This window comes from Leptonychotes weddellii, chromosome 5 (genome assembly GCF_054177405.1).
Source record: "Leptonychotes weddellii isolate Sample4059 chromosome 5, ASM5417740v2, whole genome shotgun sequence".
NCBI classification, from domain to species: Eukaryota; Metazoa; Chordata; class Mammalia; order Carnivora; family Phocidae; genus Leptonychotes; species Leptonychotes weddellii.
The window spans coordinates 140,018,004-140,034,458 of NC_138373.1; the positions used below are offsets into that span (position 1 = coordinate 140,018,004).

The following is a 16,455-nucleotide window of genomic DNA, read 5'->3' on the forward strand; positions in this document are numbered from 1 at the left end:
TAAATAAATCATATTTACTCAAAATCAATAGGAAAGCAGAAAACGATCTGAGTTTGGGGTGTGGGTTTTGGGGGGAAGGCAGCAGTTCACAAACCCTAATGTTTCAGAGAATTGGTTGAAGATAACTGGTTATGTGCCCCACGTCTTGCTTGAGAAGCATGGAAGTGTTTTATCAGGTTCCAGTGCTTTTCTTTTCCACACTTACTTCACATATATCATCTCATTCAATGCTCATGGCTCTGTAACATAGGGAATAGACATACCGGTATCGCCATTTGACTGATGGGAACCGAAGCTAAGAGAGTGACTCATCTGAAGGCCACAGAAGCTGGTCAGCAACAGAGCTGGGATTCATGTCTTGATTCCCAGATCAACATCTATCATAACATATTATGCTTTTAGTTTGAATAAAATTATTTCACTTCATAGAGAATAAGCCTGAATTTCATTCGCTCTATGTACTCTGTCCATAGAGAGACAACTGAATTTAAAAAGTGATGAATAGATGTCATAAAGATTATTGTCCCTGCCCTCAAATAGCTGAGATGCTCATAGGGAATAGGACATACGTATGCAAATACCCGAAAACAAGGCACAAAAAACTGGGAGTTCAGAGAAAGGCTGGATTATTTCTAATTGACAGGCCGCAAGGAGAGAGGGCCAAACATGACCTGGAACAAAGGGAAGGATCTGAAACAGCACGAGCAAAAGCAAGAGGGAAAATGTTTGTGGTGATGGGGTCTTAGTCAACCAAAATCTCCATAATTTACTCCTTATGCTGGTTAACCTTTGTTATATAATGGTTCATCCTCCCCTCCCTATAAAAAGAGTCTATTTCCATTTGCTTTGGTTAATAAGATTATTAAAACATTTTTATGTTTCATGATATAAATTGTACAATTTAAGATACATTATGCTGAATTTTAGAGCTAGAGGGAAGATTGGCTTTACAAATGAGGAGCCTGAAGTCCGGAGAGATTTGAGTAGCTGGAAGCCGTGTGACTACAACTTCTTAAAAAAGTAAATATATGCAAAGTGCTTAGAACAGTGCATGTCACATGAAAGGATTATGTGTGTTTGATATTGTTATTTTTTTTATTATTGTAATTATTACTGCAAGAGTTGGATCTGGAATCTGTTTCCTAATTTCTGGAATAGTGTTCTTTTCACTAAGCATGTTACTTCAAAATACAGCAATTCTTTACAATATACATCTTCTAAGAACAAAAGCTGTATTTTAATTATAAAACTGATTAAATAAAAATGTATATATAGAGTCACTCTGAAAACAGAAAAAATTGAGCCTTTATAACTAATTATAGGAAACAATTATATATAATTGTGATAATAGCTAAAAGCAAGTTTCAATGATCTCTGAAAGGCAACACTTCAGTTATTAGTTACTGTGTAGATCCAGAAGTATAAAATTTCCCATCTTTAAAATGTTCTCAGATCTACATTTCTCACTAATTCATACCAATCATTAACCTGATAGGTTTATACTGAAAGATTTCAGACATTTGTTATGTTAGGAACAGTTCCTACTAAGCCTAAAGAGTTCATACATGAACACATCTGGATTAGTGCATATTCATTATATGATCCCCCATGTTTATATTCTCTCTCTCTAGGTGATTTAGATACTACCTATATGCTGAGCATCTCTCCCCTGAGTTTCAGACCAGTAGATCCAACCACCTGCTTGACATTTCCACCCGGATGTCAAGTTTCTCAAACTTAAAAAGCTTACAACAGAATTCTTGATTCCTTCCCCCATGCTAGCCTAATCTGCTCCTCACCTACCCAGTTGCTAAGACCAGAAATTTAGGACTCATTCATAGCTCCTTCTCTTCCTTCATCTTTCAAATTAAATCATCAGTAAGACATTTATGTTCTATCTCCAAAATATATCCTAGAGTCTGATTTAAGATGGAAAATTTAAATTGCTTTACAGAACTTCACTTCCTAAATAAATACCTAACAAAATGTGAAGAAAACGGTGAACATTAGGAAACAAAACAAAACAAAAAACCCCAACAGTAATCAATCAAGGAAAGGCACGTACAGATCAACAAATTTCAAAACCAGTAGCCAAGGAAAGAAATAGAAGATTCTGGAGCAGGATTTAAAAAAAGGCACAGTGTTGCTTGGCTTTTAATCCTGTTCTCACTACCCAGAGAGGTGAGTCAATAAACTTCTGAAAGTTCTCACTAGTAATCCTAAATTTATTTATTTATTTTTTTTAAAGATTTTATTTATTTATTTGAGAGAGAGAGAACACCTGAGAGGGGATAGGGTCTGAGGACGAAGCAGACTCCCTGCCGAGCAGGAAGCCCGATGCAGGACTTGATCCAGGGACTCCAGGATCATGACCTGAGCCGAAGGCAGTCGCTTAACCAACTGAGCCACCCAGGCGCCCAGTAATCCTAAATTTAGAGAAAAGCACAGTCAGTGAATATCCTTATCTGTTTCTTCTCTCTACTAATGGAAACGTATGAAATGGGAGAATGGGAGCAAAGGGCTGACTCTATGGACATGAAGACTCCAGGGCTGCCCACAGTAAGGAGGAAACCCGCCACATTGCAGGTTATCTCCAGGGTAGCTACTAGCTCAACTGGAACCCTTTAGTTGAGGAACCCCCCCCCCACCAAAAAAAGGGTGTCCTTGGTATTTCCCACCCTCTCCCTCCCAGTTTGGTGAAAAGAAGACTGATAATGGGGACATTCAGCAAAATATGAGAAAGCACAGCCCAGGAAATCTTAAACTAAGATTGCATTACGGCTTGAGCTACCTCTCTCTACAATTTCTACCCCACGCTGCAATCTCTTCAGACTTCAGAAAAGTGAAGAGACCCAGGCAGTAAAGAAGGAAGGAAGAAGGAAAGAAAGAAGCAAACTGATCTCAAGAGAGCTGGGAAGTGATTTAAGAAGTTACTTACACCATGTCTGGACAGAGCTCCCCAAACACCAGCAAGATGAAGAAAAATAGCATGGTCAATATGCATGGAAGGAGGAAAGAGTAGTTGAAGAGAGGATGAAAAGAAGGAGGGAGGGAGCGAGGAAGGGAAGAAAATAAAATGTAAGGGTCACAGCTTAAGGAACTAAATCTAGAAAAACTTTATTTAAAGAAAAAGAAGGAAATCCTCACATAAACTTTCTACTCCAGAAGAATAGTTTCAGTAAAAATTGAAGCTTACTGACAGAATGATGAAACAACTGAATGGGATGAAAAGAGACTGTGGACTGAAGGAAACAAACAGGGAACAAAGAGCATCATTTCAGAATCAATCAATAAATGAGAAACATCAGGAAACAGAGGAGACACTTCTGAAAATAGAATTACTGACACAGAAGAAGGGAATTTCATACTCACTGTGAATGCAGATGAAAATAAAAAAAGATTACATTATAAAGAAATAATAAATGTGGAAGAGAGACCAAGATGATCCAAAACAAGGATAACTGATGCCCCTGAAGTAGGTAACAATACAAATAGAACAGCAAGTATATTCAAACATAGGACAAAGATCAGCAAATTTAAAGAGCACACTCTAATGCAGAAAATTTTGACACAGAACATTCAACACCTGGATATATCCTAGCTGTGCTACTGAGCTATGTAGAGAAAGAAAGAATTTTTAGGGGTCCAGGCAGGAAAAGCAAAGCATCTACAAAGGGTGGTCTCAGACTGCACTGCAGCTGTGAATGCTAGTAAACCAAAATTATAAGGGAGAGAAAGCATAACATAAGAATGTTATACTCAATATACTGAGACACTGAATACCAATACGCAGAATCAATTTAACATATTTAAAATTGGAACATGTAGTTTAAAAAACATAATGATTCCAAGTGTGAGGTTGGGTTTACAGTAAAGCTACCGAGGCTTGAGTTCCAAGACCCTTCACCTACTTGGGTGATTTGCTTTTTCCCAGGCCACGGGGTATGTGTATGGGGGGGCGGGGTGCCGGTTTCCACAGCAAAGCTTTCATAAAGCTTTTGTACAATTTGTAAAATATACTTTATTTCCTTTTTGAAATTTTTATTTTTTAAATTTATTTAAGTTTAATAACTCCTAAAACCATGACTTTGGTAACAAACCAAAGTGGTATTAGCACTACCAGTGACTTTGTTCTGTTTGTTTTTTAGTTTTCTATATTTGAGTATAGTTGACACACAACGTCACGTTAGTTTCAGGATACAACATAGTGAATGAACTTCTCTATACCTTATGCTGGGCTCACCACAAGTGTAGCTACCATCTGTCACCATACAACACTATTACAGTATCATTCACTGTTTTCCCTGTGTTGTGCCTTTATTCCCGGGACCTACTCATTCTGTAACTGGAAGCCTGTATCTTCCCCACCCCCACCCATTCCCAACCCCCTTCCCTCTGGTAACCCTCAGTTTATTCTCTGTATTTATAGGTCTGATTCTGCTTTTTGTTTATTCATTTGTTTTGTTTTTTAGATTCCACATGAGTGAAATATCTTTTCAGTCTGACTTACTTTACTTAGCATACGTTCTAGATCTATCCACGTTGTTGCAAATGACAAGAGTTCATCCTTCCTATGGCTGTGTAATATTCCATTGAATTATACTCCATTTTCTTAAAAAGGAGTCCCAAATTCTCGATTCTCAAGTCCCACAAAATCTCAATTCATCAGTAAGACATTTATGTTCTATCTCCAAAATATATCCTAGAGTCTGATTTAAGATGGAAAAGCTGCTCAAACCGCTTAGCATTTTCCATAACCATTTCTCTTAAGCATAAGGGGAGAACTTTTAGGAAATAATTCTTGTAGTAAAGAGACCTCTGCTTAAAGTTTAACAATTATTTACTTCTTCTTACCTCCATTTTTTCTGCTGTTAAATATAAAGAAATTAAATTTTAATGCTTTTTATTTTAAAAGAGCATTTCCAGTATGATTCCATTGTTGCCATTGTTATAAAAGTATTTCTTTCTATTCATGCACCCATTTATCATTCCCTTTGCATATATGCATAGAAAGATGCTTGCAATGATTTTCAGTCTAATGCTATAAATGGTTATTTCCGGGTGGTGGGGTTTAGGGTAATCTGAAGAGTTTAGTATTTGCTTTGTGTGCACTGCCTAATTATGGTCACATATCAAAATATCAAAAACAATACAGTGATTATTTTCCTTAAAAATGCCAAGATATTAACAAATGTTACTTTGGGTGGTGTGAGCTATGAAGAATTGTTATTTTCTTCTTTGTATTTTCCTATATTTGTAGAATTTCAAAAAGCTTTTCCCACTATGATATCATGACTCTTTCCACATATCTCTTCTTTGTTTACGGCCACAGCCCAGTCCAAATCAGTGTCATTTCTCCCCTGGACTACTTTATTTATTTATTTATTTATTTATGAAGATTTATTTATTTATTTGACACAAAGAAAGACAGAGAGAGAGAGAGAGAGAGCACAAGCAGGGGGAGCAGGAGAGGGATAGAGAGAAGGAGGCTCTCTGCTGAGCAGGAAGCCTGATGTGGGGCTCGATCCCAGGACCTCGAGATCATGACCTGAGCTGAAGGCAGATGCTTAGCCAACCGAGCCACCCAGGCGCCCCTCCCCTGACCTACTTTAGTGGTCTTCTACATGGTCTTTCTGTGTCAATTCCTGCCCTAGTATTATCCAGCCTTCCTAAAACAGCCAGTGGATTCTTTTCAAAGGTACAACAATCACACCGCTGCTTTCCGTTCTCCATTTGCTCCACACTGTTTTTAGAATAAAACACAAACTCTTTGCCATGCCTGGGAAGGCTGACCTGCAACCGCCCTGTACTACTCTCTGCTGCCCGAACACACTGCTCTTGTTCCCCCAAAGGCTTTTCCACATGTGGTTCCCTTTGCCTGGAACGCTCTTTCCCCAGCATCTCTGCGTGGCGGGTTGCTGCTCACCATCCGGGTCTCTGAGAGGCACCGTATCCGTGATACCTTCTCTGAGCAAATGTTTTCAGGTAGCATCCTTCCCCTCCATGAAACTCTCAAGCACTTCACCTGCAGTATGGTCTTCATAGCACTTATCACTACCTGAGATTATCTTCTCCATTTATTTATTGACTTATTTGTTTTGTGTCACTCCTTCCCAACTATCTGCTCTAGAAAACAAGAACCTTGTCTATTTTGTTCACTAGTATATCTCCTGCCCTAAGCAGGCAGACATTCAATAAATATTTCTAGAAGATAGCAGACATCCAATAAATATTTCTCAAGTGAATGAATACACACAGAGATTGTTTCTCAGCTTTAAAGGAAGGGTTGAATTTGCAAAGCTGTCTTTTAAGTCAGTTGCTTAGAATTCAGAATGCATGTTCCTTCAAATACGCTACAGTATAAATGATAATTAAATATCAAAGCCCACAAAAGTCTACTGGACCCACAGTGGAATAAAATTCTGTGTATGTGCAACAAAAATACAAGAAAATCAACACCATGAATTATCATTGGCATAATATACAATTAAAAAGAAATATTTTATCTTATTTAAATATGGACAAATGACAACTATTATTTATCTTTCATGAGGGTGGAGACACTTGTGGGTATTCTGAAGGGGACTTCAGAGCATTTTCAAGGGCTGGAGAGCTTTCCGGTCCTGGTTTTTTATTGCATATAAGCTCACTTAAAAATGTAGAGCTTTTGGCTCCTTTGATAGCAGACATATCATTAGTCACTAGTACCACCCTGAATGCTCATGAGGTGGGTCACTGTTTGTATCAAAAATGTAAAACAGGAAAAACTAGAGTGGTATTCTGGAGGCATTAGGAGAGGGGACTAAGGCAAGAGATTAAGGAGTGTGTGTGATCTGAAAGCTACCTGACCTAAGAGCAGTGAATGAGAGGAGAGAAAAAGTCAGTAGTGAGTGGTCAGGAGATGGTGGAGGAGAAGAGGTTCTCCCACTAGCTATGAGGAAATTTCATATTCCAAGACAGCTTTCCTGACCGGAGTACTTTAGGGTGGGTAAAAGAAGGAAGAGCCAGTGTGTAAACAATGTTGAAACTTGGGAGGGACTATATATTTTTAATTTGAAGCTTTGTCCCAAATTTGGTTTGGCATGAGTTTTTATGACTAATCTACCAGTAGGGTGAAATAAATAGCATCATTCATATCAGGAGTATCAACCAACCGCTGGGAGATGTTTGGGAGGCAATGCCAGACCTTCCATTCTGGAGGGAAAGCTATACTCCAAGAAAACAATCGGAACCAATTATTTTTATACTAAGTTGACAGTTAGGACAGAAAAAACAAATGCATTAAGAGCCAAGAGATACTGCATATGGTCGGCAAGTCTTTTCTGGAGAAGTGAATCATGGAGATAAAGAGAAGCAGCTTATTTTTACAGTTACATCTTATATTTCTAGAAAAATAACTACAACATGGTCGTGATTTCTAAACACAGGGAAATGAGACTTTTATGAACATCACACAACACAAAACATACAACCTGTTGCAGCTACAACTCTATGCGAGTCACTCTGAAGCCTTAATTAAAACCAAAATCGACCACAAAACTTACAGTTACCAAAAAATTATTCTAACTGATATGTGTTAAAATGAGAGGATGCTCAAAGAGTCTTAATATACAATTTTTCTCTTGCCAAGAGTCTTGGTTTTAAAATGGCCACAAAAACCTAACCCTGACCAATGTTGACCCGAGTACCATTTAAACATATGCCCAAGGGGCAGTCAGATAATGCTCGGGGCACCCACTGGTTCTACCAGTCCTCCCATGCTCTGCAAAGGCAGCTGTCTGTGGTGACAGAGGGGCCAGAGCATGCAAATGTGGGCATCCAGGAAGATCTCAACGCAATCCTTCATCTTCCAGAGTGTGTCCTTGTGGTTAGTCCTGTGAGGTCAGTAGTTTCCATTCAGTTACATTTATTCCAAACCCCAAAGAGATGTATCCATAAAAGTCATTTATAGAACAACTTTATTTTGAGATTTACCTAAAACTGTACTATCAGGTATTTGGTAACCAAGGGGGATCAGAACATGCATTTTTGCTTCTTCCAGTTCAAGTTTTGCTTTGGTCTTCTCTGCATTTCCTCCTGTTCTCATGTGAGAAAACCACCAGTAAACAGTCCCTAAGTCTTTGCTCTGTAAAAACCACAACTAGGAGATATGTGCTAAAGACACAAATTTTTAGGGAATTAATCTAAATAAGCTAATCTATCCTCACAATTTTTTAAAGGAAAAAAAATGACTCAGCTTAATCATATTTGACTCCAAAAAAAACCATCTCATGATTGCATGAGGAGAAAGCAGAAATCAGATGAACAAGAATAGTTTTCGTCTCACACTAGAATTATAAGAAAGGTTAATTTTTACATGAAAATTACATCTACATAAAAATAGATTGCTGGAACAATGCATTATTGACAGTTCTGTGGGAAGATAAATGCACTCATGTAAATGTTCTTTCTCAAGCAAATTATTAAATATATTGACAGTACTGTACTTTGAAAACAATCATTTTAAAGAAATCAAATATCAATATAAGTGTAAAGACATCATAGCTAATGTAATTTTTAACTCAAAGAAATACGTATGAAACAATTTTTTTCCAAGGCTTATTGATATACATTGCTATTAAAGTCAATGGTAAACATTTATGCTTTGTTCCTGTCTACTGTCCATGGAAGGAAAAAAATAGGTAGCCAATTTGTAAATCTGGATTCTGTTCACACTTCCATTGTCATGGAGAAATGCTGACACTCATGGCCTGTGAAAGACCTAGTACTTTGATTACTGGTATTGGCACTTGGAAATCCTAAATCTGAGTTACTGCTCTAAGTCTAAAATATGTAAAAATCAAACATATCTATGGAAATACAAATGTTTTACGCATGACCATTAATGACTTTAATCAAGCAGAACTCCAAATTAATTTTGCTAATTGTTCATTCCTCCCGGGACATTAACTGGCTTGATGGATATTCCTGGGACATATGTTGACACCAGCATCTGGTCAGAAATAGGGACATCGATAAACTCTACCCGGTATCTCTACAGACTCTGCCAGTGCTATAAACACTGATGATACTGAAGCATTTATTTCAATAAAACACTTGGAGAACATGTCTGCCTTACATTTAGAGAAAGGATAAGCCTGCTTTAAAACCCATGGTACTCAAAAATGCTTACTCAATGAATGATGCAATGTGAATGACTTCATAATAAGCTGGAAAATATCTGCCAACATTTACAAGAGGATAATAACATCACAAATGATTATTGGGAATGCCTTTCCTGCATAATGTACTGTCTACTAGCTTATACTCTATTTGGAACATGTAGAGTGACTTTAAACAAATACTACTATTTTAAAGAAAGCAATTCCCTAACATTTCATACCTACTGTACCATTTGCAGTAAATTATTAGGAAGAAATGTATCAGAATTCAATACACATATACAGAATTGGTTACACCTGCAAACTTTTAGATTGTTAGCAACTGCTCAGCGATTGTCACTTTAAATTGCTGACAAATAAATGCATTGATACAGTTCTGTTAAAAATTCATTACCCCAAAGTATCTTACTTAATACTGCACCATGCTATATTTCAAAATTATTTTAATGGAGATTTGATCTCCCAGTAGAGGCAAAACACTTTGTTCTCTGTCTCTGGTTCCCCTTAGTAGAACTGTAACAATATATAAGGTTTCTCATTCCTGATACAAGGATGTATAGTTACCCTACTATCACTGATCAAGGAAAAAATATTGCTTCTACTAAAAGTGCCAAAGCGCATCAAGCAAAGTAATTCCAATGCAGTAAAACTGAGTTTGGCAATTAGCAACTGCAGGACAAAGTTCCCATCCTTGAACAAGGAGCTCTAATTCTTCACTGCTTTTCCCCAAAATCGTATCTCCCTTTGCATTCTGAAGCTTTCAAAAAGTCTTTGTAACAATTTTTTGTATATCACTGTCACTAAGTCTCCTAGGTAGCACGCATCTGTTTTAATTTCATTTATACCAGTTACTCCTTTCTCTACCATCTGAGTCCAGGAGGATCACTGCCATCAACACACCAAGCGTTACTCACGACTGACAGAACAACAGAACGGAACACTTCTGAAGAAGGCTTCACGGTGGAATAAAGCCAGCACAAGTCATTACAGCCTATTTTGTCACAGAGCCATCAACAGTATGGACTCAAATAACCCAGATACCACTGACATCTCCTTGCCTAAGCTCATTTGCGGAGTACAAAGAACACACAGGTTTCGAAGCAACCTCTGAGACGTTTCCTAATTTTCTTTCCTCTTTCCCTTCTGGCTCCAAACTTCAACAGGAATCTACCCTATTGTAAAGACTCTCAGAAGAGAATTGCAGACTCCCTTAGTAGTTTGGGTCAACGTTCAGAAAAGTCTTCAGTTGTACCTAAATTCCTCATGTAGCCCTTCCAACACTATTTCTTCTAATTCTCTTTCCAGCTGCAAGAGCCCATATAGCAAGCATACTAATATAAGTATCTAAGAGTCATTAAAGACCTCAAAGTTCTTACGCATCCATTCTACAGATACAGCATATTGGGCATATATATATGCAGCACGGGGACTGAATTTTTAGTCTTCTAAAACTAACATCTCAGTCACTCGGAGAGGAGAAATGGTAACTGCAGTGAGTACTAGCCTTCCTGGTCAATCTCCGAAAATGCAAAGCCTTCCTGAGCTGCCTATTTGTTTTAGGGGCTTATGTTTGCAGACAGCTGGTATTCTTGGAGAGAAAAGAAACAACTAACCAACCAACCAACCAACCAAAACAAAACAAAACAAACAAAACAAAACAAAAAAACAACACGCGGCAGGGGCAGTATCCTTACAAAAACAAGTCCTTGTTTCGCTTTGGCAAGTTTTAGCCTGGAGTAAAATTACGTCCAAGTTACAACCACGGAAATTGGGGTTTCAATAGAAATGCTGACCCGACCTTCATGAAAGCAGCAAATTGCAGTCTCTGCTGCTCTGTTACTGCTCTCCAAGGCGTTCCATTTGGAAGGTCCACGTCCACGTCCCCCTCCGATTAATCGATGTATAAAAAACACGAGGAGAGAGGGCACGCTCAAAACCAACCCTTCCAGGGTCTATTCTTCCTGCTACTCCTCAAAGGTGATTCAAAGCGCACCTGGAAATTACATGGGTTGTCCTGGCTTTTTAATTTTGAAAACAAATGACCTTTGGAAAATATATACTCGTGAAAGTCAAATCATTTGTTGAGACCTCCAGTAATTTACCGCTTCAAACTCCTCGCAACCGCGAAGATGAGGAAAGGGAAAATGTGCCGAACCCAGAGGGTGGGAGGTGGGGGAAACCAATAACCAAACCACGTTTTTAAAAAAAAAAAAAAAGGCCCACACAGTAGAGACCGCTAGCCTGGGCTGCAACAAATGCCCCGGCAAACCCTTCCCGCAGCCTTCCCGGATTTTCCGACCCAGCTTCCTTTTTCCTTTCCTGCCCCAGCTGCCGCCCCACTTCTCGCAACCGCATCTTGGCGAGCAGGGGCCGTGGGCAGCGGGGGGAAGCCGTGCCCCGTGCCCCGCGCCGCCCGCTGCCACCCCGCTACTCACCCGAGCAGGTCGGCACTAGCGACGGCAGGGGCCGCGGGCTGCCTGCGAGCCGGGATCCGCGAGGGCTGGCGGGCTCTGGCCCCCGTGGACGCGGACATGTGGCTGGAACCTCCGCTCCCCTAGCCGTTGCCTCTGAGCATCTTTCTGGGCGCCCCCAGCGAAAGCGAGCGGCGAGGCGAGGGCGAGCGCGCCGAGGAGGGGCGGGAGAGGCGCCGAGCCTGGCCGCGCCGCGCCGCGCTGCGCCGAGCGCCGGGCTCTCCCCGCCAGGTCCCCGGGCCCGCGCGCGCGCGCCCCCCGCTGCGCCCCCCACCACGCCGCGCGCCCTCGCACGCGCCCGGCCCCACGCGGCGCGCGCCAGCCCCGGCGGCGGCGGCGGCGGCGGCGCGTCCTCCCCCGAGTGCCGTCTCCAGGGCTGCTGGCGGCGCTCTCCATTGTTCTGCCGCGGCTTCCCGGGGGTGGGCGGCTGGGGCGGTGGGAGGTGTCGGCTTAGTTGTCGGGGAGGGCTTACCACTCGGCCGGACCCTAACTGCGAGAGCGACGCGGGCCCGGGCGCGGCGCGCGGGGGCTGCAGAGCGCCTAGCACCGCGGGCTGCTGGCGCGCGGGGGCTTCCTTCTCCCGCACTCGCTCCTGCTCGGCGCCCGGCGCATCCTGTGTTACTATGGATATTCTCGCTCTTCGCCGCCTCCTCCTCGGGCTCTGAGAGGCCGCCGCAGCGGCGGCAGCGGCGGCAGCTCCGCAGGCGCCCAGGTGACCAGCTCGGCAGCGGCAGCAGCGGTAGCGGCAGCCGCCACCGCCGCCGTCACTGCCGTCGCAGCCGCTGGGGGGAAGGGGAGGGGGAAGAGGGGGAGAAAAAAGGTCCCGCTTTACTCCCGAGGCCACCTAGGGTTTGCTCCCACCAACCGAGCTGCTACGAGTTCACGATGCTGGAGAGGCCACCTCCATCCTCCACTTGTGTGGACTGGTGGCACCACCCGAGCGACTAGCGTTCCAGCGGTTCTCTGAGCGCAGCGATCAGCCCCCAGGAGACCCAGAGGGCCACGGTTAGGTTAACATTTTTAGTTAAGATTTTGGTACGGTTCAAACACACCCTTCATCCCTGCCCCCGGTTTCCGCCAAAGTTACCATTGTACTACTACGAACAGTTGTATAAATTTATTCTCTTCAAAATCATGCCAGTTAAATGAGGGACACCTGACCTCAAACGACAAGGCCTTTCACCCATTCTTAAAAATCCCAATAGTTCTTCCTTGCCATGGATAAATAAAAATAATGTGTGGTTTACAGACTGCTTACTTCCGTAACGTTTGAATGAACATATCTGGCAACCCACGCACTTTAGTTCTTTGGTGTTTCAACGTTCCGTCCAAAAGTGTGAGTTGCCCACTTAGTCTGGGATAAGAACCGCAGATTCCCACAAAGGATACCCATCGTCTGAAAACAAGGTAACAGCACCCAACCTGTCCGTGAAAAATAGTTTGGAATGAGATACTTCAAATATTTAAGGAAATGTACAACATTCCGATGAACTCCAACAGTACTAATCAGTCTGTTTCTCAGGGTACTTTCAGTTTCTAAACTTTAAGAGTGCACATTTATTGTTTTAAGACCAAAGAAAACAAAGATTTTGATCCAACTGCAAACGTCAGGCACTAAAATAGAAATGTGAATCAGTTTTTAAATACTATGCAACATTTACTGAGCACTTATAATTTGCCAGGCATCTGTAAATTATCTCATTTAATTCTCAGAACCCTAGGAGGTAAGTTTTATTATTATCCCCACTTTACAGATGAAAAATAAAAGGCTTAGATCTGCAGCTCGTAGTTATGGGACAGCATTCATTTCCTTAAACAAGAAACATGAAATGTCCACTGTTTTGTCTATTTTCATGTCATTGTGTGCTTTTGTGAGATTCAAGTTAATAGTATATTCTGAAGCCACCCCTTTAGCAAGAGCCAGGGCCGGGATATAAGCCCAGGCCTGTGAGGCCCCAGAGTGTGAGCACTTAATCGTATACAAATGATTTCTCCTTTACAGAAGGAGTTCATGAAGCTTTTTGATTTTACATCTTACATATATAGAAATAGAAACAGATCGGACATGATCTTCCTTCTTGACTGGGGCATGTTTGCATCTCTCTGTATTTTTTTGAGATCAGCAAGCTTTCAATGGGTTTAGGAGTCAAACACGTGAGACTTGGGGTGGGATAGGTGTTTTCTTGGTTTTCCGATCCTGTGAATGACTGAGGAATGACATTTCCCAGGGCATCACTCTCTTCTGGATATTGTTCTCCAGCAACAATATTGGGCTCGTCCAAAAGATGCCCTTTGTTAGCAAGGAACTACAGGCTCTTTAGAAAGGAGGCATGCTCTCATTTTTGTATCATCAAGTCTTCTGCACTCCAGAGTCATTTGGGACCTATAGGCCTTTTTGTGTCTGTGCCACCTCTAGAGAATGATGGAAATCGAATTCTCTGTCAGCATTCGTTCTTGGCTAGTGAAAACTTGAGGGAGCCTGGAGGAAGAGTTGCTGTCCATGGTAGCTGGTACTGATGCTCCATTCAGCATAATCAGCTCATATATTAAATACTAAAGACCTGGAAATTAACTTCATCCCGGCACTAATGGAATTTGGCAGTAACCGCCAGGTATGCATATTAAAACATAAAGGTTTTATCAGTGTAGTCTCCTACTGGTTTGGGTAAAAACATTAATCCACAGAAGAATGACTTTTTACTCTCTGGCACTAAAATAGCCGCTACTTATAGTTGAAATTTTAGACATTTTAATGCTCTAGGACAGCATAAAGAATATAAGAGATCATCTTCTGAAACACTCTCATATTGTAGAAAAGGAAATTGATGCCAAGAATGGTTAAGTCACCTGCCTAATGACCTACCCTAACTAGAGACAGGAGCAAAACCATGAATTCTTGCCACTTGGTCAGACACTTAGCATGATATTATGGTGCCCCAGGATATTCAATGCCAGACTTATTTCTTCCTTCAGTAATTTTATATTTTTGCTAAAAGTCAGTTAATTTCTAATTTATATTATTTAAAATGAACTATAGCCTCATGTTCATTTACTTGGGGGAATCCACATTTTGTTTTTAATACACTGGTTATATTAAGTAATATACTGTCCCTTGAAACATGAAACAATTTAGAAAAAACTCTTATAGCACCAACTCCCAACTTCCCTATATCCCAGTGAAAAGTAAAGCATCCATTCCAAGTCATCAAGAATGCAACCTTCTCTAACATAAACTACTTATTTAAGAACAGCAATTTGATATCAGAAGGGACTAACATTTGGAATTCCCCAATCTCCTGTATTCTTTCTTTGCATTAAAAAAAATTATCCAGAAGACTATGTTGAATATTTTAGTCTCACAAAGTCTAAAGATGACGGTAAGTTCTAAGAGATATGTGAAACACTAATATGAGTCCCTTTGTATAAATTTACAGGAATAGAATTTGTTTTGATCTAGTATTTTGCAGTAGTTAATTAAGCTCCCAATTTTGGAATCAGACCTATGGGTTCAAGTAATGGCTATTTCACTTAATAGCTTTGTAATCTTGAGTATGTTACTTAAGTTTTTTGAGCCTTATCTTTCCACCTTGCAAAACTGTTATATGGTAATATAACATATATGTTATATTGGATAATGTGATATATGATAATATATTAGATATTGGTTTATGATAATAATGGAAATTACTTCATAGACCTGTAGTTAGGAGGAAAGGAGATTACACATGTGTGGTGCTCTTTTTGATGTGCCAGTTTGCCTAGGTTATAGTTCCCATTTACTTAATCAAACACAATCTAGGTGTTGCTGTGAAAGTATTTTGTAGATGTGATTAAAGTCCGTAATCAGTTGACTTTAAGAGAGATTATTCTAGATAATCTGATTGATTCAATCAGTTAAAAGGCCTTAGGAGCAGAGATGAGGCTTCCCTGAAGAAAAAGCAGCTCTGTCTGTGAATGGCAAATTCAGCCCCTGCCTTAGAGTTTCAGCCTGCCCTTCCTGATGGCCTGCCCTACAGATTTCAGACTACTTAGCCAGTTCCCACAATTACACAGGCCAATTTCCTGCAATAAATATCCTGGTGCATATCTACCATGGTTCTATTTCTCTAATTGAGCCCTAACTTACACACTTTGTAAAGTACTAACTGTAGTATCTGGTACATAATGACCCCCCCCCAATGTTAGCTCAAATGTTTTTACCAAAACCTTTATTGTATACCTGCCACATTCACAGTATCAAGGTATGCACCTTGATAAAAATGTCTAAGAGTTCTGAAATAGAGAGAGATGCCTATTGCCTTCAATGATAGCAACCTCAACCAGGAAAGGATTCAATATTTTAGTAAAATTTCCAGGAAAACAAGGGAAATGAGCCAACCAGTGTTGATTTTTTTATCTGGAGCTATGTAGTGGAATCATGCAAATCTAGTATGATGGCCGCTTCCTGAGTTAGGAAGACAATGAATAAAAAGGTAGGCTCTCCTCTCTCAATAGATCCAGATGGATTTAACATCTGAAACTAGGAAGATCAGTTTTCATGGATCAACATGTAATTCCATGATGTAATACAAATTTATTTATGACTGTTGGTCTTAAGCCAACTAGAATTATATATTTAAGAGAACTGCCTTGAGATTCTTGGAGGCAGAAATCCTCTCATACTTAAAAATATTAAAGGAAAAGATCTTTCTTGTTTCAATGTTAGCTTAATATCCTACATTATTTATCTCACAGCTTTTAATTTGTTTTGAGCATTTCTGAGCAAAGAAAAAATACTTTAAAATTATTTAAAAGCAGGCATGGCACAAACCTACTTACACAGA

General features: G+C 40.5%; 1 protein-coding gene across 16 annotated transcripts in view; it reads right to left on the bottom strand.

Moving 5' to 3' along the window:
- The window catches only part of ANKS1B (ankyrin repeat and sterile alpha motif domain containing 1B), a 432,537-nt gene that overhangs the window by 138,229 nt on the left and 277,853 nt on the right, over positions 1–16,455 (bottom strand). Inside the window, exon 1 of one of the 16 annotated variants that reach the window (XM_081822244.1) lies at positions 12,105–12,222. The exons of 14 other annotated variants lie outside the window; for them this stretch is intronic. The gene's annotated coding sequence lies outside the window, so the exon portion shown is untranslated. Of the gene's footprint in view, positions 1–11,596; positions 11,814–12,104; positions 12,223–16,455 lie in introns of those variants that run through there. One more of the 16 variants, XM_081822242.1, reaches the window with a different exon arrangement.